Source organism: Lissotriton helveticus, chromosome 1_1 (assembly GCF_964261635.1).
Source record: "Lissotriton helveticus chromosome 1_1, aLisHel1.1, whole genome shotgun sequence".
Lineage (NCBI taxonomy): Eukaryota > Metazoa > Chordata > Amphibia > Caudata > Salamandridae > Lissotriton > Lissotriton helveticus.
The window spans coordinates 1,903,688,854-1,903,715,187 of record NC_136057.1 but is presented as its reverse complement, the minus strand read 5'-3'; the positions used below and the strand labels follow the sequence as shown (position 1 = coordinate 1,903,715,187).

Below are 26,334 nucleotides of genomic sequence, written 5' to 3'. Positions count from 1 at the left end.
CCTTTTACTCGTATAAAACCGTTTCTTCTCTTTTTTAGTCTGTATGCCTAAAACGATATACCAGGTTTGACAAAGGTGTTTGATTAATAAATTTTGGTTAGTTAACTTATTTTGAGCGTATATTATTGTTAGTAATGCGCTTTATTCGTGAAGGCTCGAGCGCTTACCGTTAGTTTTCATTTTATGTAGCGCGAGTCAGTCAGTTGTAGGACGCGCGAGGGGCTCGTGAGTGAGGAAAGCGCGAGTCGATAGAGCTCGAGCTTCTATGACGCATGATTCCAATGCGAAGTCACAGAAGCTCTCTTGCGCGCGCAGTGTCTTTTGACTGTTTGGAAACGCTAACGAGGGTATTTTGGTATACGGGAGCCTTGTTACTTTTAGCGTTGCTAGGCAACGAGCTTTCAGACGAGGGAACGTTTTTCCTTGAACACGAAGGGCATAATATTTCATCGTTTTCAGTCGGATCTTTTTAGCAAAAAGGGAGTTTTGTGGTCTAGCGGACCTTAATTGATTTGAAGAGTCTTTTGAAAAGATTTAATGTTTGGGTTTGGACAGAGATATTTTTAATATTACATTTTGTGGTGATTAAATTTGTAGTTTAGTATTAAGATGGAACAAGGTGAAGGCTCTTTAGATGAGAGGATTAATAGGGCAATTGAAAAGATTACTACAGAGGTTTCATTACGTATGGAAAAGAAACTAGAGATGATGTCTGTATCTAAGTCTGGGGCACATGAGGAAGAAGGTTTTTATTCTGCTATGGAGAATGATTCTGCGCAGAGAATGACAAAAAAGGCTTCAAGGAAAAGGAAACATGTTTCTAGTAGAGAGGAACATGATAAAAAGTCAAGAGTTACTAATGTGGAACATATTTGCTGTTCTGACAGGCAAAAAGAAATTGCTATAGGCAATAAGGAAGGGCATGTAAGAGGCCCAAGAGAAGATAAAGGTCGTAAACACAAATATGTTGTGTGTGAGGATTCCTCTGAGAGTGCAGAGGTGGAAATCAGCTGTAGTTCTGATTTTGATTCGGAAGAAGAGTTGCAAGCTAAAAGGTGTAGGAAAGAGAGTTTGTCAACAGAAGGTGATTCTATAAAAGATCCAATGGGCGATAACATGTTTGATCCACTTTTGATTAAACATCCTTTCTCTCCGGAGTGGACTCCTTCTGAACATGTTGTGAAATATTTGGAATATTGGATGAGAAGAGAAATCCCTAAAGAAGTTAGGGTAAGACTGAGATCAGAATGTCCACGACCCTTAGTAGATAATAAGGTGTTAGTAACACCAGAACTTGATTCAAAGATGATTGCTTTTATTGCTAAAGGAGGTCGTGATCCGAGGAAAGGTATTGACAGAGGATTGAAATCCTGTCAAGATAGATTATTAGATGTTGTAGGACCAGTAGCCAAAATTTTTGATATGGCTGAGGAAGCCAACGTGAATAAAAGTGAGATTGATGTACAAGAATTAAGGGAATGGATTCAAAGAGTTGTCTGTTTGCTAGGCAACGCGAATACAGCCCTTTCGATTGAGAGGAGAAAGAGTTTATTACTTAAAATCGACCCAAAATTAGTAGACCTTGCTATTAAGGAAGAAGGCCCATTGGCAAAAGGGCTTCTTTTTGGTGATGAATTTATTAAAGAATTATCGAGATATGTGGGTGCTTTTAGCAGTCTACAAAAATCACAGAGAGAGATCAAGAAAGTATTCAATGAGCGTGTTTTTGGCATGGCCGGGAGAACGAGGGGCCGGTTCCCTGGCCGAGGTCAAGGTATTACAAGAGGCTCATTTTCAAGAGGTTTCGGAAGAGGCTACTATGGTCAGCAGTATTCTAGAGGAGGATTTTTCCCTCAGAGACAACGTGGAAGAGGAAGATTTAACAGGGGAGAAAGACGTGGCAGAGGTTCAGCTGGTAAGTCGAGACCTTTCTGCTATCCATGTAAAATTGGGCGGCAGACTTGCCCAATTTCTAAGTGTTTGGAGGACTATAACAAAGGATCCTTGGGTGTTAGAAACAGTACAGGGTTTCAGGATAGAGTTCATAGATTTACCAGTTCAGGAAAGGATTCCAAATCCAATAACGTTTGGGAAAGAACAGTTAGATTTGATAGACATAGAGGTGAGAGAATTGATTCAGAAAGGTGCGATTGTGGAAGAAAGAGAGAATGTGGAAGGTTTTGTAAGCAATATTTTCTTGGTGGAGAAAAAGGACAAAGGAGGTATGCGTCCTGTAATAAATCTGCGACAACTGAACGATTGGGTGGTTTATCACCATTTCAAAATGGAAGGGATTTATCTTTTAAAAGATGTTTTGATAAAGAAGGATTGGTTAACAAGATTGGATCTGAAAGATGCTTATCTAACGATTCCGATTTGCAGGGAACATCAGAGATTTTTGAGATTTGCTTGGAAAGACCAACTTTGTAAATTTGTATGTCTTCCGTTCGGTCTGTCTTCAGCCCCGTGGTGCTTCACGAAAGTACTGCGTCCTGTGGCAGCCTACTTGAGAGAGAGAGGGTTCAGGTTGATAATTTATCTAGACGATATTTTATTGATGGATCAAGACAGAGAATCTCTTCTTTCTCATACGGCTTTGACAATCAAATTAATAGAGTCGTTGGGTTTTGTAGTCAACAGAAAGAAATCTCAGTGTACCCCAAGTCAACAGACACAGTTTTTAGGTTTTGTAGTAGATACAGAACAGGCCATGTTGAAACTACCAAAGGAAAAGTTGAAAAGGATTCGGAAAGAATTAAGGAATGTGTTGAGAATGGACAGTATATCCTTAAGGATGTTGGCTCGAGTTGTGGGTCTTTTGTCTTCAACGATTCAGGCAATTTTTCAGGGTCCTTTACATTACAGGGCTCTTCAGAGATTGAAAGCTTATCATTTAAGGTGTGGTTTGAAATATTCAGAGAATGTGTGTCTTTCGCAGGAAGCGAGACAAGAGTTGGTTTGGTGGTTAAGGAATATGGATGCATGGAATGGGCGTGCAATATTTGGGGAGAATGCAGATCTGGTTATAGAATCGGATGCAAGTATGGAAGGCTGGGGTGCAAGGTGCGGTTGGCTGAATACTGGAGGTCGTTGGACGAATCAGGAAAGAGATTTACATATAAATTGTTTAGAATTGTTGGCAGGATCTTTCGCTTTAAGATGCTTTGGAGATCAGACTTCGAATTGTTCAGTGATCTTGAGGATGGACAATGTTTCTGCGGTACGATATGTGAACAGGATGGGAGGTCCTCGTTCAAAAGGTTTAGCAGATATAGCAAAGATCTTTTGGGAGTATTGTTTGGAAAGGAATATTTTTGTTCAAGCAGAACATATTCCAGGGAACTCGAATTCTGTGGCAGATTGGTATTCCAGGAACTTTTACGATTCAAGCGATTGGATGTTGGACAGACTGGTTTTTATGAAGTTGAACCAGTTTTGGGGACCGTTTCAAGTGGATCTCTTTGCGAACAGGGTAAACAGACAGGTAACCAGATTTTTCAGTTGGCATCCAGATCCGGATGCGATGGGTGTGGATGCATTTCTGCAGGATTGGAGAGGTCTAAGGCCATATGCTTTTCCCCCCTTTTCAATGATAAGCAGAGTGACAGGAATGGTCAGGAAGTGGAAGGAGACAGTGGTTCTGATAACCCCATTTTGGACCTCTCACGCGTGGTACCCTATGTTATTAGACATGAGTGTGGATTTACCAATTCTTCTCCCTGTATTCAAAGGGATTTTACGAGGTCCTTTAGGGGAGTTTCACGATTTAGTGACGTCAGGGCGTCTGGTTCTACTGGCTTGGAGGCTTTCAGGAGAGTTTGGAGTAAGCCAGGACTTTCATCAGAGGCTAAGAAACTCATTGAGGAATCATGGGCTCCAGGTACAAGGAAGGTTTATAGGTCAGCATGGAATAGATGGAATGGTTGGTGTGTGGAAAGGAGTTTGGATCCCGTTTCAGCAGATGTAGTTAATATCTTGAATTATTTAACAGGTTTATTTCAAGGTGGTTTAGCTTATAGGTCAGTGAATTTACATAGGTCTGCTATTTCAGCTAGACATGAATTGGTTAATGGGATTTCTATTGGTCAGGATGTAATAGTTAAAAGGTTGTTAAGAAGTATTAGATTGGCAGTTCCTCCTGGACCTAGATACTCCTCTTTATGGGATGTATCTGTTGTTTTACATTTATTCGAGTCATGGGGGGACAATACGTTTTTAAATCTGAGAGATTTGACTCTTAAGCTTACCATGTTGTTATGCCTTCTTTCTTTTAGAAGGGTTTCAGATGTTCGTGCTTTGGAGGTTTCGAGCAGATGTTATACTCCTGAGGGTATATGTTTTTATATAAAGCAGAGAACAAAGACTAATTCTAATTCAGTTTTTTATCCTTATCTGGTGGAGAAAGAAAAGCTTTGTGTGGTTCGTTGCGTTAAAGAGTATGAAAGCAGAACTAGGTCTCTTAGACCTGTTGGGGTGGAACAATTACTGGTTTCATTCAGATATCCCTTTAAGGCAGTTTCGGCATCGACTTTGGCAAGGTGGGTTAAATTACTTATGGAAAAAGCAGGTGTTGATACAGGTAAGTTTAAAGCACATTCTGTTAGAGGGGCAGCTGCTTCTAAAGCAAGGATTTTAGGTGGAAGTTTGCAGGATATTCTGAGGAGTGCAGATTGGTCATCAGATTCTGTTTTTAGGAAATTTTATTTTAAACCGATTGAGAGTGCTGCACAATGTATTGTTGATATGCTTTGAACTTGCATAATGTTGGCCTCCGTGTCGTGCCATAAAATGTAGATTTTCCACAGCCTTGGTGGGCTGAAAATCTGGATTTTATTAGGGACACGGAGGCAAATATTATCCCACCCTTAGCCCGAGTCCCTTTTGATTATTTTCTGTTATTTTTTTGTGCAGGTCAGAATACGTATTAAATGGACTTTATGAGATTTGTTGTTTTCATATCGTCGTTGGAAAGAAGAATGAAGACTTCGTGTTCTATTTCAAGTTTATCAGACTTTGTTTGTTACTATATTCTCTTTTCGCAGGCAACATAAGAAGGAAGAGTACATACAAGAGAGGAGTTTTATTGAGTTTGGAATGTTCTCAGAAGTTCTATATTCTGTATTCTAAGAACATGTTGTGTTTTTTCTTGCTGCTGAGTGGTGGCAATAAAGGATTTATTGCATAATATTTGCCTCCGTGTCCCTAATAAAATCCAGATTTTCAGCCCACCAAGGCTGTGGAAAATCTACATTTTTCTTTATAACAGATTTGTTGGAAGAATTCCAAAGGTCAGCTAAAACTAACTTGTATAGCATGTCCTTGAAATATCCGAGTCAAGGAATTATTTGATACTGGATAGATATAGGGGCCGAATATGACACTTTACAATGCACGTCTTACAACGTGTGTCATTACAACATATTTTTTACATCGCAAAATCCATTACAATGCATGCCATTACAACGCATGTTGTTACAACCCATACTCCGTTACAACGCAATTACTATTCTAACTCCACCGGGGCGTTACTTTGGGAAATGCGTTGTAATGGATTATACGATGTAATTACAAGCGTTGTAATGGATTTCATGTTGTAAAACATTTGTTGTAATTTATTTATTTATTTAATTTATTTATTTAGTGTTTTATAGAACGCAAACCACATCCCGTGAGGGTATCAGAAGGCTTTACAGTAGTAACAGGAAAAAAAAAGGGACGGGTGAGTGGAAAGGATAGGGAGCACATAGTAGGTGACAGTACATGGCAAGACAAACAATAAAAATATCGGACTGCCTGTTCGGATAGGAACAGAAAGATACAATAAGCTAGAAAGCATTCTCAATAGCCTGGAGGATGAGCATTAGGAGAGGAATTTTCTCAGTAGGAAAGTTTTGGTCTCCTTTTTTAAGTGGGCTAGAGACGGTATTTTCCTGATGGCGGGTGGGAGCGAGTTCCATATTCTTGGTGCGGCTCCGGAGAAAGCCAGATTGTACGTTCTTTTTTTCTTGAAGCGTGCAGGTTGGAGCAAAAGGTCTCTGGTGGACCGGGAGTTTCTGGCTCTGCCAGATAGAAAACGTTTTTGAGTGAGAAAGGCAGGGGACATGGAGTAGAGAGCCTTGTGGGTGATGCAGGCCAGTTTAAATTGGATTCTGGCCCCAAGCGGAAGCCAATTCAGAGCTTTAAGGTGGGGTGAAATATGGTCGAACTTCTTAGTGCCAGTTAACAGTCTTGCAGCGGCGTTGAGGCAGGCTTTCAAGGGTGCCAGAGAGGTCTTAGGTAGGCCAGCAAGGGTGGAGCAACCATATTCTAGCCTGAAGATGACTAGAGCCTGAATTGCCAATTTTAGATCTGGGGGGTCGAGGAAAGTTTTCAGGTGTCTTAGATAGTTCAAATGAAATCTGGCTGTTTTGGCCATCTCGTTGATATGGCCCCACATGTTCAGGTTGCCGTTTAAGGTAATTCCTAGGGATTTAGCGCAGTCCACAATGGTAGGAGAACAGTTGAGCGCTGTGATAGCCTTGGTCCAAACTTGAATGTCTGTATTGATGTTAGGTGGTGAGATTAAGAGGAACTCAGTTTTTTTGGCATTGAGTTTAAGCTGGTTTGATGTGAGCCAGTGGACCATCAGCTTTAGGGCCTCATTCAGTGAGCAGATGTCCTCTGGGGAAGAGATTTTGATGTAGAGCTGTGTGTCATCTGCATACATGTGGTAGGAGATGTTGGCAGTACGCAGTACCTCGGCGAGCGGTTCGAGGTAGAGATTGAAGAGGGTAGGGGACAGGGTTGAGCCTTGAGGGACTCCCACTGTGATCGGAGAGGAAGCGGATAGGCTGCCGTTGGTCAGGACTCTCTGAGAGCGGTTCTGGAGGAAGGACCTATACCATGCCAGAACAGTGCCATCCAGGCCCATCCTAAGTTTGAGGCGATTCAGGAGAATTTCGTGGTTGACCGAGTCAAAAGCCGAGGATAGGTCAAGGAGGATCAGAGGCAGGTTTTGCCTTGGTCAAGGGCTTGAAGGGCATCATCCACAATGTGGAGGAGAGTGGTTTCCGTGCTGTGACCCGTCTGAAGCCGGATTGCAAGTTGTCTAGAAGGTGGAAGTTGGTAATGTGTTGGCTCAGCTGTTGTTGTACACATTTTTCCAGCACTTTGGCTAGGAGAGGGATGTTTGAGATAGGTCTGTAGTTGTCGGGAGAAACCGGATCAAGTGTAGGTTTTTTTAAGATGGGGACAACTTGGCCGGCTTTGAGGGAGTCAGGAATCGATCCTTGTAGGAGGGAGGAGTTGATTATTGTCATCCAAGAGGGAATGATAGCCTGAGAGGCAGCGGCAAGGCAGTTTGACGGGAGAGGGTCGTTGAAGTGGTTTTTGCCACCGATTGTTCGTCATAGGCTTTGAAGTTGGACCATAACGCTTGGTTTTTGAGGGAGGTCTGGGAGGGCAGCGCAGAGTGTGGAGGAAGAGCCGGAGGGGTTTGGGAATGGGTAGCAGACATGAGTTCCTTTCCTAGGGCAGAGATTTTATCACAGAAGAAGGAGGAAAATTGCTCGCATGTGATTGGAGATATAGGGGTTTCTTTGGAAGATTTAGCTGGTTTGTTGGATTGGTGTTTGACCAACTAGAATAGTTTGCGAGGTCTATTCTTAGCGTTATCCAGTTCAGTTCTGAAGAATTCTTTTTTTGAGTTGATGACGTTTTTGTTATAGACGTTTCTGGCTTGCCGGAGAAGTTTAAGATAGTCTGCGGAAGGGTGCTTTTTCCAGTTCTGTTCTGTTTGCCGGAGGGATCTCCTCTCATTGTTAAGGGATCCGTTGAACCACGGGTTCCTGTCCTTGATCTGTGTTCTTTTCAGTTTTAGCGGAGCAAGGTCATCAATTATATTGGAGATCGTTGTGGAATAGTGTTTAGTGAGGTTGTCGACCGTGGTGATATGGGGGGAGGGGGGAGGTCGGATGCACAGCGGGCAGCCAGTTTCTCGTGGTCAAGATTCTTGGTGTCATGGATCCATCTTTTGGGGATCACCGGTTGCGGAGTCCATGTCTTATGAGTGCCAGGCAGACGGAAGGTGATAACGTGGTGATCGGACCAGTCGCAAGGATCTATGGAGGTAAGATTGACAGCAGATTCCTTAGAAATGATCCAGTCCAGAATGGCACCTTTCGAGTGAGTAAGGAGGGAGCAGGCTTGGGTAAGGGATTGGTCGGCCAAGAAGTCTCTGATGGCGTTGACCTGTGAGTCCTTGGGGTCGTCCCAGTGCAAGTTGAAGACACCAAGAAAAATGTAATTTGTGTTATGGGAGGCTTTGGCTGTGATGATTTCCATGAGGTAGTCTGTGAAGGTATCATTCTTGCCTGGAGGGTGGTAAAAGATGTGCAGTCTGCACTGAAGGGAGGTGCCATTGCAGACGGAGAGGGCAAGATATTCGTCGGAGTCCGTAGGTTCGGCTAGAAGTTCAGTGATAAGGAGGTTGGAGCGGTAGATGCAGGCTATGCCACCCCCTTTTTTTGTGATTGCCTGTCCAGCCTTACAATGTGATAGTTGGGCGGGACTAGAAGGTCTAGGCAGGGCGAAGAGGATTCGGCAAGCCAGGATTCCATCAGGATTGCTACGTCCGTGTTTAGATTGAGGATGAGATTGGCTACATAAGCGGCGTGCTTTACCGCAGAGCGGCAGTTGATGAGGAGACCAGATAAAGAGGGGGCGGTATGCGTGTCGTGACTAGGGGCGGAGGTTGGGACTAGAGCGAGGTTACTGTTGACTATCCCCCTGTAGCGGAGAGTGGGTGGTCTAAATAGATTAATTGCAACTGTTCAGTCCTCGTGACAGAGGAGCATGAGGATTCATAGCAAGCGAGGAGGTCTGCTATTTCGTCCTCCAAGAGTTCCAGAGAGCTGGTCAGAGCAGGGGTAGGAATGTAGGTTAGGAGGAGAGTCTGTACTTCAACCTCTGTGAGGTAGTAGGGCTGCCTTTGAGGGCGTTGATGTCGCAGGGATAGCGGGAGCGGGTGAAGAGGGGGCTCGGAGTGGGAAAAGGGGGGAAGGGTACTGTAAGAGCCGGATATTTGAGAGAGTGAGCTCGGTGAGGTGCAGGAGGTTTTTCAGGTCAGTGAAGGACTTGTGAAAGCTCCAGGTTAATTCCGTAGCTTTGCGGTGGAGAGTATCCAAATCCCTAGGAGAGGGGTGCTCTTGCGGGCAGGGGGCCAACGATGTGGAGACGGAACTAGTGGTGAGAGCAGAAGGCCTAGTGGAGTGGTTAAGACGATTAGAAACATGAGTTCCCGGATCCCCACGGTAGGGAGGCTTAGAGTTGGCGGGTTTAGGGAGGGTACTGGTGGCATGTGATGGTGAACTGGTAGACGGGCTAGGGCTTCTAGCGGGTTGGGTTAAGGAGGGGGTGTTAGGATCCGAAGGGGAGGGATGGGAATGTGGGTTGGGAGGATGGTAGGGAGGACTTGAGGTAGCGGGTTTAGGGAGGCTACTGATGGCTTGCGTTGGAGGCCTGGTAGTTGGGCTAGGACGTCTAGAGCGTTGGGCTAAGGGGGGTATCAGGATTCGTGGGAAAGGGATAAGAATATAGGATGGAGGTCGTGAGTGAGGGCTCGTCACAATTGGTAGACTCTGGATGAATAGTTGGGGGGCTCTGACAGCCAGTGATGGGAGCACTGTTTTGAGAGGCTGGTGGGAGGTCAAGTTCTCTTGGCGGTTTTGGCAGGGGAAGGTACAGGGGGAGCGTGGATGAAAGAGGGTCGTTCACATGTTTTTTAAGGAGAGGGAAGAGGTCCGCAAATTTGTTAAGGCTTTTGGGTGGGGCTTGGATCAGGATGATGCCCCTTTTGTAAAAGGTAATGGTGAGGTCGGCACGCACGTTAGCGGAAGGTGTGATCGTGAGCTTGATGCCGTGAGAAATGTTCCTAGAATTAAAAACGTTGAGGAGGATCGAGAATGCGTTGCGCCAGATGGACGATCTCCTAGAGTAGAAGATAAGGTAATTGATGATTAAACCCTTGTCCGCGCTGGATCGATGGTCGGAGACCAGGGTCTCAGGGTGCCTTTTCAGGATGGAGTGTTTAAAGGATTTTGTGGCGGTTTTAGAGAGATTGGAAGGATAGATAATGGTGTAAGCATTGTCGCTAGAGGGGGTCAGGCCAGATCCGGCCATGTTGAGGAGGGTGTGAGAACTCCCATCCCAGAAGTCAGTTGAGAATAGTGCAGAGTAGTGGGTCGGGGTCCACAAAAGTTCTGTCCTATGAGTAATGCTTGACTAGTGCATCATAAATACCGGACTTCACATATATCAAGGTACATTTAGAGCAGTCCTCTTTCGCTTTCAATGAGGGTGGATATGGGAGGATGGAGAAATAGATCAGTCCTCTATCTAATTTCATGAGTGCATAGTCTGCTTTCACTTTCCATGGGGAGGGTCAAGCAGCGCCATTAACAGGCTCCCAGAAGCACAACAAAGTGGCCCTATTTTTTAAAATGGCTGACCCGGACAGGTTCAGAGGCCGCCATGATGTGGCCAGGGAGCATGCTGCTGAAACAGGAACGAATTATGCAAAACTGGCCCAACTGGTGTTAAACCAAAGAAAAACCAGAGAACGTTGTAACACGTGCGTTGTAAACGATGTTTCCCATAGGGGCCTAGCTCCTCAGTGTGCCACAAACTGCGCCAGTACAGTAATGGTCTCTGTTTGACTGTGTATGTGATAGGGTACATGTCTAGGTTCTCTAATAATGGAACATGGGGGGTAATCTGTGGGGGTTTGTAAGTGAACGTAAAAAGCTACTGCTAATCTAGTATCGTTAACATGACCCTATAGCTTTGAACCATACAGTGCTATTCCCTTTATCTCAACGTTGTATATTTTGATAGCAGGTGAAACCATTCTTGTAGCTGTACTCTTAAATAATTTCAGAATGGCTGAGGATTCATGCTGCAATCTATATATGATTTTACTAAACTGCTGCTCGCAAGATAATTTACTCTTTAATTTCACTCCTAGATAGTCAAAATCTGTAACATTTTCAATCATTTCCCTGTGTGTGTGAAAGTATGCCTTCCTGGTTTTGTAGGGATTAAAGGACACGAAATTAGTCTTTGAAGTGTTTAACTCCAGCCCACAATACGCCACAAAAATCAAGAAGTGATCTACAAATGCCTCGAGCGCAGAGGGAGTTTTTGAAATTAAAAGCTTTTCACATGCAAACAATAGTTCTGGTATCTTTTTGCCTCCTTGTGACGCGGCCCCGTCCCCTACCTCACTGATGCAGCATCATCACATAAGATCCCCGGCCTCAGAACCCGACCCGGCAGCGTCTATGGCAACCCGGGCTCCACCCCTCTATCCTCCATTTCAGGAACCAATGGGAACAACCCGGAGACCGGAAGCACCCTCCCATGACCCCGGTAGTCCCTCCCTCAACCTGGAGCAGGAATTCGGAAAAGCCGACCTCCGAGACAGAAGGGTATTCGATGCAGCGGACTCGTGGCAGGAGACAGCATGCGGAGAACCCGAGAAGGCAACCGGAGGAGACGAGAAGGACGGAGAACTCGAGAGGAAGATCGGAGGAGAAGAAGACGACGTCTGGACCGAGGACTGGTGGAGTCCCCAGGAGGTGGCTGGAGAGCGGCCGCAACTCGCAGAAGAGTTGCGGCGGGGCATGTGAGTACCCTGTCTCCTTGTCCATTCACAGACGTGTGTGTATAGTTGTATAAAGGTAGACACCCCCCTTTGGCCCGCACTCCACACTGTATATAGATATTGTATAGCAATATTTCTTCACACGGTCACTGTATAAAGATCCCCTCACCTACCCTTCACCCCTATACCCTTCTCCCTTCCCGCTCTCCATCTCTCCACTCTTACTCCCCCCCATACCTCCGGCACGATCGCTTTAACCTTCTGCACCCTCTGGTGTTGGTAGAAAGCCCCGATCAGTCCAGCTTTCATGGACTAACAGCCCTCTTCTTTTCTCTCATTTCAAACACCTCCGAGGACGACGTCTGGACCAGTCCACGACCAGGATCCCTCATCGAGACGACCAGTCCCGCAAAACCCAGAACGAGAGGTCATCCTTTCGACGTCCAGACGAGTCAAGCCCAAGGACCCTTCCCTTCCTCCACCACCCTTTGGTTTCTTCCACCATCTGGCATCCACCTCTGTAAAACAATAAACAAAGGCAAATCATAGCCCACTATATCCGGTCTCCTCGCCTGTTATTCCGGTCCGCCCTAAACCCACGATCACAGTTGGTGTCAGAAGTGGGATCTGCTGGAAGCATGGAGGCCGCAGTAAAGAAACTGGTGCAGACCCAGGAGCAGCTGGGAAAATTAATGGAGCAGTTCCTCAGGACGGCTGAGAACGACCGGGGACAGTTGCATGACGTCCTTAAAGGCCAGGGCACCGCCCAAGACCAGGAAATGGGGAAACTCACCGACGTTTTAGGGCAGCAACTGCCGACCACTTCCCTTCCTTCAGTTGTCCTACAGAAGTACGTCCCGGGAGAGGACCCGGACTTCTTCTTTACAAACTTTGAGCGACTGGCACAAGCAGCTTCCTGGCCCCCTGAACGCTGGGGCCATTATCTGGGACCTCTGCTGACTGGCGAACTACAGTCGGCCTATCAACAGGCCAATATCCAGGGCAGACACCGTACATAGACATCAAAACCTGCATCCTGGAACGTCTGGGTATCGACGAGGAGACCTACAGGGTAAGGCTCCGACAAGCCAGAGAAGGACCACAGGAGACGCCTCGGGCTCTGTCCTTTCGCATCAAAGATCTAACCAATCGCTGGTTAAAACCTGCCTCTTCCTCCAAAGAGGACATTCTGTCAAAAATCTATCTAGAACAATTCTTGGCATCCTGCACCCCTCCATGCAAAAGTGGGTCCGTTAACACGCCCGACTCACGTTAGAGAGCGCTGTGGAGATCGCCAGCGCCTACAGTCGTGCTCAAGAGTACCAAAAGGGGAAGGAAGACCACCTTCCCTGATCTCAAAACTCTGGCCACATTCGGACCCAAAGACCTCCTCTCCCCCGTAAGCCTGAACCCGTTCCTCTTCTTCCCTACCCAGTCATGCCCAGACCACCCCCTCCGGGACCTCAGTGCTACCACTGCGGAGGCTATGGTCACATTGCCAGAGTCTTCCCCCAGAAGGAAGAGCCAATGGAGGTGGGACTGGCCAGAAACTTTGTCTATGTCACGTCAGAAGCGACTCCTCCTCGGTTCCACTGTCCAGTGAGGATTGACGGACACCCGGTACTAGCCCTTGCCGATACGGGGTGCAGACAGAGTGTCCTCCGACCCCAGGAGCTGCCAACACCGGTGGGGCAAGTAACCAGTAACGTAGCCATACAATGCGTGCATGGCGACACCAAAAGCTATCCTACCGCCAGGATGCGGGTCCAGCATCCTACCGATCAAGGAACCCTGCTTACCGTAGGTCTTGTGCCCAACCTACCAGAACAAGTAATTCTGGGCAGTGACTATTCAGGGCTCCCCCACCTTCTCCATGAAACAACAGACACCCTAGAAAAATGGTGATCGGAAGCCCCCTTTCCTCAAGCCCCTCCCTCTTTGGCAACGCCGGTCAAACCCCACAAAACAAAGAGCCAAAAGAAAAAGGAGAAAAGGAACCATGCTACTGCCTATCCCGTTTGATTGGACGAACACCCATGGGAGACGGACAGAGAATTCCGCGCCACACAACAAGAAGATCCCGTCCTACAGGACGCTTGGGGTCACGCTCTAGACAATGAAGAGCCTCTGCAAGTAGGTCCTTATTTCTATAAAAAGAATGGCCTTTTGTATAGAAGGGGCGGGCCCCAACACTCCCCACAACTGATAGTCCCAGGACCCTTCCGTGACAAGGTGTTGTTTCTTGCCCACAGCCACTTATTGGGGGGTCACTTCAGCGACGAGAAAACCGGGCAGGCCATCCTAGAAAAGTTCTATTGGCCGGGTGTCTATCAGCAAATTAAGAGATACTGCCGTGAATGCCCTATCTGCCAGAAGAATAGCAGACATCGGCCCCCTAGAGTCCCTCTTCAACCACTGCCCCTCATTGATATACCCTTCAGCAGAGTAGGGATGGACATCATAGGCCCCCTGTTAACTTCCAGAATCGGGTGCAGATACGCTTTAGTCCTAGTTGACTATGCCACCCGTTTTCCCGAAGCCATTCCCCTGCGACAACCCACCACACAGAACATCGCCAAAGCACTGATCTCAATCTTTTCCCGGGTAGGGTTCCCTAGGGAGATCCTAACGGATCAAGGGACCCCTTTTGTCTCCGTCCTTATGCGACAGGTATGTTCACAACTAGGCATCAAACAAATCAGGACCTCTGCTTACCACCCCCAGACAGATGGGTTAGTAGAGCGCTACAATGCCACCCTGAAAGTTACCCTAAAGAAACTATTAGTACTAGAGAGCAAGAGGTGGGAGGAGATGTTACCCCTGGCCCTATTTGCGATCCGGTGCAAGGTACAGAGCAGCACTGGCTATTCTCCCTATGAGCTTCTATATGGGCGACCCCCCTGAACCCTTCTAGACATGGCCCGCGAAGCCTGGGAGGCTGAGCCAGACCGAACCAGACCCATCCCCGAGTACGTAGACAACCTCAGAACCAATTTAGGACAGATACGGGAAATCGTGAGACAAAACATGGTGGCCGCACAGACCAGCCAGAAACAACAATATGACAAAGGCACGAAGCCCCGGTCCTTTGTCCCTGGAGATCTGGTACTCCTTCTAATGCCATCCTCCGACCACAAATTACTGGGTCAGTGGCAGGGTCCGTTTACAGTCCTACGACAGGTAACACCAGTCACTTATGAAGTGGAAATGGACCCTTTTCGGGGAGCAAAACAGATATACCATGTGAATCTCTTTAAAAAATAGGAAGGACCCCGACCCGTTCTATCCAGTTCAAACCCCAAACCACCCTCTCTTATGAGGTCTGTATAGATCCTGACCTAGCTGAGAACCAGAAACAAGACCTACGGAACACCCTGATGCCCCTGCAAAAGGTCTTCTCATCCAACCCCGGCCATACCATGGTCATAGAGCATGCCATCCAAACCGAACCAGGTACCATAGTACGACAATGACCCTATCGGGTCCCGGAGGCACGCAGAGCCACTATCAAGGAAGAAACACACCAGATGCTGCGTATGGGCATTATAGAGCCGTCCATTAGCAGCTGGAACTCACCCATTGTGTTAGTTCCTAAACCGGACGGATCGATAAGGTTTTGTATCGATTTCCGCGAGGTAAATAAGATCTCAAGCTTCGACACCTACCCTTTACCACGTGTAGATGAGATGGTTGAACGCATAGGGAAGGCCAGATATATCAGTACCCTCGACCTATGTAAGGGCTATTGGCAGATCCCATTAAGGAAAGAGGACAAAAAGAAAACAGGGTTTTCTACGCCCAATGGATTGTTTCAGTTTACAGTTCTGCCCTTCGGCCTTCATGGTCCCCCGCCACTTTCCAAAGAGCTATGAACCAAGTCCTGCAACCACACTATGGGTATGCTGGGGCCTATTTAGATGACATCGTCATCCACAGTGATGATTGGGAACAACACTTACGTCACCTACAAGAGGTCATCACTTCCCTGGGTTCTTTTGGATTCACCATTAATCCCTCCAAGACTACCCTAGCCGCACAAACGATGAAATTCTTAGGCTACCTTCTAGGCGAGGGCGTTATTCGACCCCAAAACCATAAAATCAATGCCATTCAGTCCATCACCTTTCCCCAGACCCGAAAAGAACTCCGTGCCTTTTTAGGCCTTTTGGGGTATTATCAGAGATTCATCCCCAATTTCTCCCAAATCGCTGTTCCCCTGACCGATCTCCTAAAGAAAACCACAAAAACAGAAGAGGCACTAAAACATCCAACTCCCGTGTTGCTACAAGCCTTCAACAAGCTCAAACAGTCCTTGGTGTCTGAACCGGTACTCATTAGCCCCGACTACTGGCAACCATTTATTCTTCAGACAGACGCGTCAGATCAGGGTTTGGGGGCAGTCCTGTCCCAGAAGGACGAAAGACCTATCCTCTACCTAAGCAGGAAGCTATTTCCCAGAGAGATGAACTACGCGGTTGTAGAAAAGGAGGCTCTTGCCATCAAATGGGCGGTGGAAAGCCTCCGCTATTACCTGGAAGGTTGAGAGTTTATTCTATACACGGACCATGCCCCGTTGGAATGGATGGCCCGAAACAAGGGACACAACGACAGCGTCCTCCGGTGGTTTTTGTCCCTACAACCCTATAGATTTAAGACATTACACCGAAAAGGGGTGGATCAGGGAAACGCAGATTACCTCTCCCGGTGCCCACCCCCTCCATCCCGTACAAGAAAGACAACTAGGGGAAGGGGATGTGAAGCGGCCCCGTCCCCTACCTCGCTGATGCAGCATCATGACATAAGATCCCCGGCCTCAGAACCCAACCCAGCAGCATCGATGGCAACCCGGGCTCCACCCCTCTATCCTCCATTTCAGGAACCAATGGGAACAGCCGGGAGACCGGAAGCACCCTCCCATGACCCCGGAAGTCCCTCCCTCAACCTGAAGCCGGAATCCGGAAAAGCCGACCTCCGAGACAGAAGGGTGTTCGATGCGGCGGACTCGTGGCAGGAGACAGCGTGCGGAGAACCCGAGAAGGTGACCGGAGGAGAGGAGAAGGACGGAGAACTCGAGAGGAAGATCAGGGGAGAAGAAGACGACGTCTGGACCGAGGACTGGTGGAGTCCCCAGGAGGTGGCTGGAGAGCGGCCGCAACTCGGGAAGAGTTGCGGCGGGGCATGTGAGTACTCTGTCTCCTTGTCCATTCACAGACGTGTGTGTATAGTTGTAAAAAGGTAGACACCCCCCTTTGACCCGCACTCCACACTGTATATAGATATTGTATATCAATATTTCTTCACACGGTCACTGTATAAAGATCCCCTCACCTACCCTTCACCCCTATACCCTTCTCCCTTCCCGCTCTCCATCTCTCCACTCTTACTCCCCCCATACCTCCCGAACGATCGCTTTAACCTTCTGCACCCCCTGGTGTTGGTAGAAAGCCCCGATCAGTCCAGCTTTCATGGACTAACAGCCCTCTTCTTTTCTCTCATTTCAAACACCTCCGAGGACGACGTCTGGACCAGTCCACGACCAGGATCCCTCATCGAGACGACCAGTCCCGCAAAACCCAGAACGAGAGGTCATCCTTCCGACGTCCAGACGAGTCAAGCCCAAGGACCCTTCCCTTCCTCCACCACCCTTTGGTTTTTTCCGCCATCTGGCATCCACCTCTGTAAAACAATAAACAAAGGCAAATCAAAGCCCACTATATCCGGCCTCCTCACCTGTTATTCCGGTCCGCCCTAAACCCACAATCACACTCCTATTTTCGGTTAATCATTGGTGAGGAAGTAAAGATAATCTATTACACCATTTATATATAAAGAGAATAGCGTTGGTGCAAGGACACATCCCTTTTGAACTCCCTTGTAAATCCTAATTCGATTAGTCACTTTCCCCCCTTTGCCCCATCTCACCCAAACATAGTTGGTCTTATGTAGTCTTATTAAAATCAGTAGTATATTCTGGGGAAGATCCATAGTGCCCAGAACCTCTCAAAGCTTATTGCAGGTGACTAAATCAAAAGCAGACCGAAGATTTACAAATGGCACTTATAAATTGCCCTTACCAACAACACAGTTTTTCAATATATTGCACATGATGGGGAACTTTGGTCGATAGCACTAACTTTGGGAAGAAGCATGGCTCGCAGATCAATAAGTATCTTATTTTCATTGCCCCACTCTACAGTTTTCCCCAGTATTTGACGGCAAAATAGTTTTTGAAGGCTATTGATTAGAGTAATGGGCCTGTAATTACAAGGGTCCTCACGGTTACCCTTCTTGTATATTGGTACGATCTCAATCAATCAATCAATCATAGCATTTGTATAGCGCGCTACTCACCCGGAAGGGTCTCAAGGCGCATTGGGGAGGGGCCGCTATTGCTCGAACAGCCAGGTCTTGAGTTGTTTCCTGAAGGCGAGATGGTCCTGTGTCAGCTGGAGGTGGATGGGGAGGGAGTTCCATGTCTGGGCCGCCAGGTAGGAGAAGGATCTTCCTCCGGCGGAGGCTCTTCGGATGCGTGGTACGGCGGCGAGGGCAAGGCTTGTGGAACGTAGCTGGTGGGTGGGCGTGTAGAAGGTCAGGCTGTCGTTGAGGTACTTGGGGCCCAGGTCGTGAAGAGATTTGTGTGCGTGGGTGAGGAGCCTGAACGTGATCCTTTTGCTGACGGGGAGCCAGTGCAGGTCCCTCAGGTGGCCGGAGATGTGGCTGCGTCGGGGGATGTCCAGGATGAGTCGGGCGGAGGCGTTCTGTATGCGTTGGAGTCTTTTCTGTAGTTTGGCTGTGGTTCCCGCGTAGAGGGTGTTCCCGTAGTCCAGTCGGCTGGTGACGAGTGCCTGGGTGACCGTCTTCCTGGTTTCGGTCGGGATCCATTGGAAGATCTTTCGGAGCATACGTAGGGTGTTGAAGCACGATGAGGAGACGGCGTTGACTTGTCTGGTCATCGAGAGGGAAGAGTCCAGGATGAAGCCCAGGTTGCGTGCGTGGTCGGTTGGCTTGGGAGCGGTGCCCAGGGCGGGGGGCCACTAGGAGTCGTCCCTGGCGGAGGGCGATGGTCCCAGGATGAGGACTTCCATCTTGTCTGAGTTCAGTTTCATATCTCAACATCACACCAAGACTTGGGCAGATGGCCCATTTTAAAATAGAGCTAGGAAGCTCATTAAGATAAGGGGGCCAGACTAGGGTTCTGAGAGGTAAAGCTCAACTGGGATTTGATCAGGACCCGGGGCCTTCCCAGAGATAATCCCCTTCATTGAATTGTAAAACTCATTGAGTGTCATCTCTAGGAGGCTTCCTGTTTCTTTCAACTCCTATATTAATAACCTCAGCCTCATACCCATTAGCAGAGACCAAGTAAAGGGCTTCAAGCAGGGGCGGCTCTAGGTTCATGGCGGCCCTGGGCAGGGAGTGTAGGTAGGGGGCCCCGGAAGAGGGGGTCTGGGCGGGGCAGAACGCGGATGCCAGTGAAGAGGAGGGGGGGCGTGTCAGGGTGTTTTTAAAGTGGAACAGAGCCTGGGGCCGCCACGCAAATATGTATCCATCCTCAGAGGATTATTATATTAAGGATATATATTGGCTGGGTGGCCCCTGGGGTTTGGTGGCCCTGTGCAGGTACACAGCTTGCACATGCATAAGGGCGCCCCTGCTTCAAGGTGGTCGACCCAAGCCTGAGGTTGAATATGGGAGTCAACCTTAGTACTAGAAAGGTGGGTCTCCATGAGCTACTATATGCCAAAATAGTTTATTATCCCCTACTCTCACTGCTTCAGCCGTATCGCACCAGCACATTTTTACAGTCAATCCTGGCTTCTGATTGTGTTTTCTTATAATTTTTCCAGGCCGTTTTAATTTGTCTCACTCTTTTGATTTCATAGCAGTTATAAGGGTTGCCTTTGCTTCTTTACACTGTTTATCAAACCAGGGAACATATTTTCGATGCAACTTACCGGGCGCAAATGTCCCATCCGGTCGTTTGCGAGAGGTAAAATCCATGTTCAAATGTACCAACCCTATTTTGGATGTCGGTAACCTATTACCGACTCGCAAAATAGGGTTTGCGAGTTGCTATTAGGAAGGGGTGTACCAAGGCGTCCCTTCCTAATAGCAAATCGCACTGGTATGTAGGAATAATTTGCGACCATGAATACGGTTGCAAAACATTTGTAGTTTACCACCAATTTCAAGCAGGTGGTAAGCCATTCGCAAATGAGAAGGGGTCCCCAGGTGACCTCCTCCCCTTTGTGATTGGCAGCGAAAAAGTTTTTTAAGAGCAGGCAGTGTTCCCACGGACCACTGCCTACTCTTAAAAAATAAAACTGAAACATTTCATTGTGTTTTCCTTTAAGGAAAACGGGCTGCATTTCAAACACATTTTAAAAAGCAAACATATGCCTGCTGTCCCCAGAAGTCCACCATCCCTATGTTATTGCCGATTCCCAATGGGTCACAAATTGAGATCTGCCTCATGAACATTAGTACATTTCCTTTTGCAGCTCGAAAATTGTGAGTCGCTAAAGTTTGCAAATTGCGAGTTGCAAAAGAAAATGGTTGTACATGTGGCCCAAGGAGTGTTTTTGTTTCCTGTTTGGATACAGACTTACATTTGCTAGGAAATGCTTATAAGCCTTCAAGATTCCTGCAGCGCCTTCGGCTAAATATCACCCAATTACCATTTGTTCCAAAGTATCTGCCCACTTTGTTGTACATTTGGAAGACGAAATGCAGCTGTGCTTCAGCGTAAGTCCATTTCACAGCACATGTATTATTTAACAGGCTCAGTTCATCAGAGTGCTCAGTGGGTGGTATTACAGATGCCAGTCTGCTATACTATGTGTCTCTGCCAGTTATATATGGGCTATCTCAGACAAGCTGTTAAGGCCTGTTTGAGTGCTATTGTATTTCAAAATGAGATAAGCCTCTTTCTGCAGTAAGGCACGCTCGATGTCGTGACATTTTGTCATTGAATTCGCAGTGAATAACACCGACCATTTAAATTCATGTTCATTATGGCCTTTATCGCAGAAGTGCTCAACCAGCGAAGCGGTCATTACTTTTTTCTTTATACGTGATCGATGCTGGCTGATCCTTTGGTTGACTTGTTGACTGGTCTTGCCTATGTAGATTAGTGGGCATTGCAAATTCAATGACACACATAGTATAGCAGACTGGCATCTGTTAGACATCCCTGGACTTAATCTGTAGCCTTACGTCCTCTTTTCACTAATACATCTTGTGTATAAAAAACAAGCGTGGCCACTGCCTGGCAGGTAGATATATACAATCTAAATAATGGGTGCAGCGTCACCTTCAGACTCCCCACATGCTGGATTACTAAAGTTTATTTTTTTTAAGGTGCATGCAATATACTATTACAATAATGACCCTCAATGTGCTCGCCGTACTTGTGGAGTAAATGCAATTCAAACCAGCCTTTATCAAATTTAAATCAGATAGCCCGTTTCAACATTAGTGTTCACATACGAGTTGCCAATAAAGTTTTGATGTTTTTTACTTCACACCTAGCGCGTAACTAAAATAGTTAAAAATGGATTTTCTGCTTTTATTAATTGAGAATAACACCACGCAGCAGGCGCGCTCTGATTCTACATGCGCTTTCCATACTAAACATATTTTTCTCGCAGCGCAAGCTTGAGGACACTACAAGTCCCATCATGCCTTTTTTGGACAGACTAATTTGCATATAGCCAGGTTCTGAGCTGGGATGGTGCAGTGAGCTAAATAACGGTGATGGATCAAGCCCTGATCTTTGGACTGGGTAAGAGTGGTCTGCTTAATTCAGACACTCTGTTCATCACCACCCCCTTTTCTGTATCTTTTTTGGAGGTGGGCTTTAAATACAGGAAGTGCTTGCTCAGCCATTTCTTGTGAGAAACCTTTGATCACACCAGCGGCGTGCTGTTACGTTTGAGAAGGTAAATGCCAGGACAGGTTTTAGGCTTAGAATCTGTTTGTATGGTCATACTTTTGACTATAAGCGCTTACACTCGTTTTTTTGTTTTTTCACTAACACAGGACGGCAAATTGAGAGCACATTTCCAAAAATTAAAAAGGGAATAGAAACACTTCATTAAGGTAGGCGAAATGACTCCTGCCTTTTCTGGGATTTTAATAATACATGCACTATGCGAACATTGTAATCAACAGCCCCACCACTAAAACATTTTTCACTATTGTTTTAGGAGCCTACCTTCATGGTGGTCTACTACATATAAGAACGCCGGTTGGCGGCAGTCGACAATAGCAAGGTATGCTTTATGTAGCATTGGGTGACGTTTTAGTAATGAAACCACGAGCTGGTTAGATATACCAATGCACAAAAATCTCAAATTTCTTGTAGGTTGTCCTGCCTGGCCACGTTTAGAAATATTTGGTTTGAAATCCTTTACGCCCCAATGCCCTGCTCTACTTTCAACCAAGTTTGGTATGTAGCATTTCTCTTTCTCAGCCCATTGCTGTAAAAGAAGTTTGGTTTTGAGAGTGATGAGTACAATAATTTCTTTGCATCTTGCAGATACAAAGAATAAAACAGCCCTGATGAGAGATCAGCGACATAGTGCCTGATCTCGAAACGCGTCGGCACTTTCATAGGGTGGAATAAAATGTAATCTCGACGATACTAGGACAGGCTGGTCCAGTATTGATTAGTTTAAGAGCCATTTATTTGCTTACAATTTCCCCTAGGATTGTTTTTTTCTATTTTTCTCATTTTTTGATTGTAATGTTTGTTCTAATGTTGTTTGTGATGTATTCTTAGTTTTTTGTAATATTTGATGCAAGAGATTTCCTTTTTGTACTGTGTAAAGAATTTGTTTTTCATGTATGTACAAAGTATATATAGGTGTGTAAATATTTAATGTATTGTTGTTTTCTGTCATATAGCTTGTCATAACTTGTAAAAGATAAAAAACATTGACACTAAGTAGGATGTCGAGGGTGATCACAATAAATTTATCTCTTCCCTCTTAATAAGCTTGTGGAGATTTTGTGGTTCGGGCAATTTGTGTTATATATTTCATAAAGGGTCTAGCCCCCACCACGTGTCTATGGACCTATCCCCTTTTGTTCTTAGAACCATTGATGATGGTGGCATCTGTAAAAGAGGTTTTTAGGGATCTTTTCCCACTGTGCATCCATAAACTCGGACTGTGAGTGCCAGAATATCACACTTGAAATATTAACATACAAAAATATTATATGTCACTATGTCAGCCTTTCCACTAGATCACAAGCTAAGTCTAGGAGCGTGGATATGGAGTTAAGAATATTATTGATATGTTTACCATGCCAATGCTGTGTTATAACATATAGTGGATTCAATGTTTTGTTGGTCTATATTTTGACTGCAATTTGTCTGTCACTGTAATATAATGACATACACCCATATATTGTGGTACCAACCCCTAAATTCATTTATTGTATGCTTTACAAACTGTGGGAGTCATCTTCCTTTGACAGCCTTAGCTTTCATGCAGCATCAGGATTGGTCACAGGGGATTTTGGAAGCCTGTGCCTGCAGTGCACAGAGCCAGATTGGAGCGTCGGAGCCAGATCAGAGCACGGATGCAGGTGTGTTATTTTTTTCATAATTTATTTATTTTGTTGTACGACCCCAGTTCCCCCCTTAAACCCTCCCCCACCACTTTGCCCAGATACCGACCACTACTGGTTTACCGTGCGCATGCAGGTGACCTTTCACCGCAAGGGCTGATGAAAGAAGAAGGGCTGAAAATGATTCTCTAGAAAAGAGCCCGTCTTAAATGATAAGCTTGCTCTCTCCATTGCTTGTGGCACCGTCAAGATCAATCCCATTGTGAAGGAGTTCACTGAACCTCTGTCGTATTTGAGGATTGTATAGTGCAGGAGAATATCGACGTGTTCATCTTTTCGACAGGATAGACCTATGCTTACCCCTTTCTGGATGAATTTGACAGGCGAGACAGTAACAACCAAGTTTCTTTATACAAAGAAATCTTCCCACCTAACCTGGAGAACCCAACAATGGACTTCATTGGGCTTCTCATGTCACACTGGGTAACATTCCTTCAACAGCAGATGTGCAGGTTCGCTGGGTTGCCAGAGTCTTCAAGGGTAAGTGCAAAGTATATGAGGGAGAAAGCATGTGGTCAAGTGAGAAACCAAGCTATGGTAATAACGTAGACCTTTTGGACAAATTTGAAGTATGGTTTGTGAATTTATTACCTGAAATCTTTGCTAGTAAGAAATTCTATGCTTGCAAAAATACTAAAGGTCTCATATAACGTTTCTGTGTTGGGTATTCTGCTTGCAAGTTAGGCGGTGGTACTATCTTCACCACGATGCTGGTAAAAGGCCTGCTATCGTTTAATATGGTCTTCGTAGACATTTATAAAGCATCATCCACCACCATAATAATTATCATCTTGGGAAAAAGTCTCTGTGGCAATCGACTACAGCTGGAATAGCTGCCACCATAAATGAGTCCTGCATTTGCATCCCTAAAATGGGTCTGTAATGCCAGGACGGATAATAGAGGTGCCCCTGATGTACTTGGAGTGTTCTCCAAGCACACCAGGAACACTTGCTTGTGCCTCCATTGAAGGACCCCCATGGTTTTACATTGCAGCCTTTCATGGAGTAAAGGATGTTGAAAGATCTTGGCGGCCCGGATGGTCTCAATTGGGCAGCCCCTCTGTTGCCATTTACAGTGACATCTAGAATGCCTAGATGACTTTCTCTCTAATAGAGTTGGTATAGGCTTTGTCATTGGAAACACTGCCTTGGGTTCTGCCTCCACCTAAATAGCCACCATTGTTTTAGTGTAGTAGTCTTTTCTTGGGAATGAAAATGTCTGGTCTAATATTTATGAGGAAATTTGTATGGCATTGACCAACGAAAATTTCATATTTACTATATTTCCTACCACTACCTCGAGGTAAATATATATTAACTACTCTTAACTCTATATTAACTTTCTCAATCGTTTTTGCAGGCATGCCAGCAAATACAGCACAGTTTCAGACAACCAAAATCCTCTGGCAAGCGCTGGTTTAGCCAGTTTCTCAAACTAAGCCATAGAATCTGATCAACTTTAGCAGATGAATCTTCCACATAGTACTTCAGGATAGTCTGTCTGACGATCAGCCCTGTGCGATTGGAGGATTATTTGTATTGTCAGTAAGCCTCTTTCCTCATCGATGGACACACACAGAAATACACAATATACATTTTAACGACTGTATTAAAAATTAATGCCCTAATCGAGTGCAGATTACATGAATAAATATAACTATTCTAATAAAAAAACATAATAGTGACAAACAAAACAGGGTATTAAACAATATATTAAATTAATTTAAATATTAGTGGTGGTGTTGATTGAAACAACGAATTTAATGGTGAAACTCAGTCTACATTGAAACTCCTCCCTTTTCCGCCAGTAACTAAACCTTCTTAGCATTAAAGTGCCTATCTAACTTTCTTAGGTGGCCTCTGACCTACAAATATTCCTTGAATAACAGAGTTGTTTCCAATCAGCTGCAGTGCCTTGAGAAGGTTGCAGTATGTTTCTATTATGGTATTCTCAGGCTGAGAGAAACATAGATAAGGCCTAGCTATGACAGACAGCCTGTGGCCTTCAGTGAATAAGATTACAAACCACCACTCGAATAAAGCTCCCAAGGAAAGCTAAAGCTATCTCTCCCTGAAAATGTGACTATATCAGACTTAACCTTTTCTGATACTTATGAAAACGCTAGATCTTACTAATAATGACGTAGAATGCAATACTTAGCATAATAATTCTGTTGCACATTCACTAAAATCTGTTACATATTATATTTTACAATAATACAGGCTAAATGAACAGTTGATGCACTATCAACCCATAATAAAGCAAAAATCATTTGATAAACATCGACCATTGTAACTAAAGTAGCATGCATTTATAAATGAGAAATGTGCAAACGAATACATGAGTACATTAAATGCGATGGAGAGACACATAGCGAACTGCAAAGTTTGTGTCATTACCCAGATTTTTCGATGTACTGATACGGTAGAAATAGTGGGTGCAATATTTTTTGCAAGTCGGTATTTCAACTATGTTGTAGTAGAAGACCCCCCAAAAATATTCAAAGCAAGAATAAGCCTCATCTAGGTATAAGTCCAACTTGTTGCTTTTCAGTGTCGAACAGCTTTTAGCCTCTTGTTAGATCAACTGCAATTAGTAAAATCTCAGCAATAAATGGCGCTGTATGAAGAGCCATACATGTGGGATGAATAAAAGCACAGTCAGATGTCATTCTAAGTACTGTGTCAAGATGACATGTTTGACTCTGTACCAATCATTGTCTTGGTGTCAGAATGGAAACATTTTGAGGCAGGGAACATAGTGGTCAGAGTACTCTGTGTAAACCTTACTAGGACTACTGACTCGCCTTTCTTTATTTTGTACTCGACTCTTGCAAGCTCAAACAAACATTAAAAGTTTTCGCAGGGAGTGTTAACTAGGGTGACCAACTGTCATGGGTGCAAATTCAGGACGGTGAGTGTAAAAATTCAGGACAAAGGGTCAAAATTCAGGACAAAAATTCAGGACAGGGGGTCAAAATTCAGGAAAAATCTTCGGGACAAAAGGTAGGTTTTACAGACACATCAAAGGAGGTCGCGCAATAGTATATAAGTAA

At 45.6% G+C, this 26,334-nt stretch overlaps 1 long non-coding RNA gene across 1 annotated transcript in view; it reads left to right on the top strand.

Annotated features, from left to right (window-relative positions):
• The window catches only part of LOC144775596 (uncharacterized), a 348,461-nt gene that overhangs the window by 25,298 nt on the left and 296,829 nt on the right, over nucleotides 1–26,334 (top strand). Inside the window, exon 2 of the long non-coding RNA XR_013600556.1 lies at nucleotides 23,126–23,236. This is a non-coding gene — a long non-coding RNA (uncharacterized LOC144775596). The remainder of the gene's footprint in view (nucleotides 1–23,125; nucleotides 23,237–26,334) is intronic.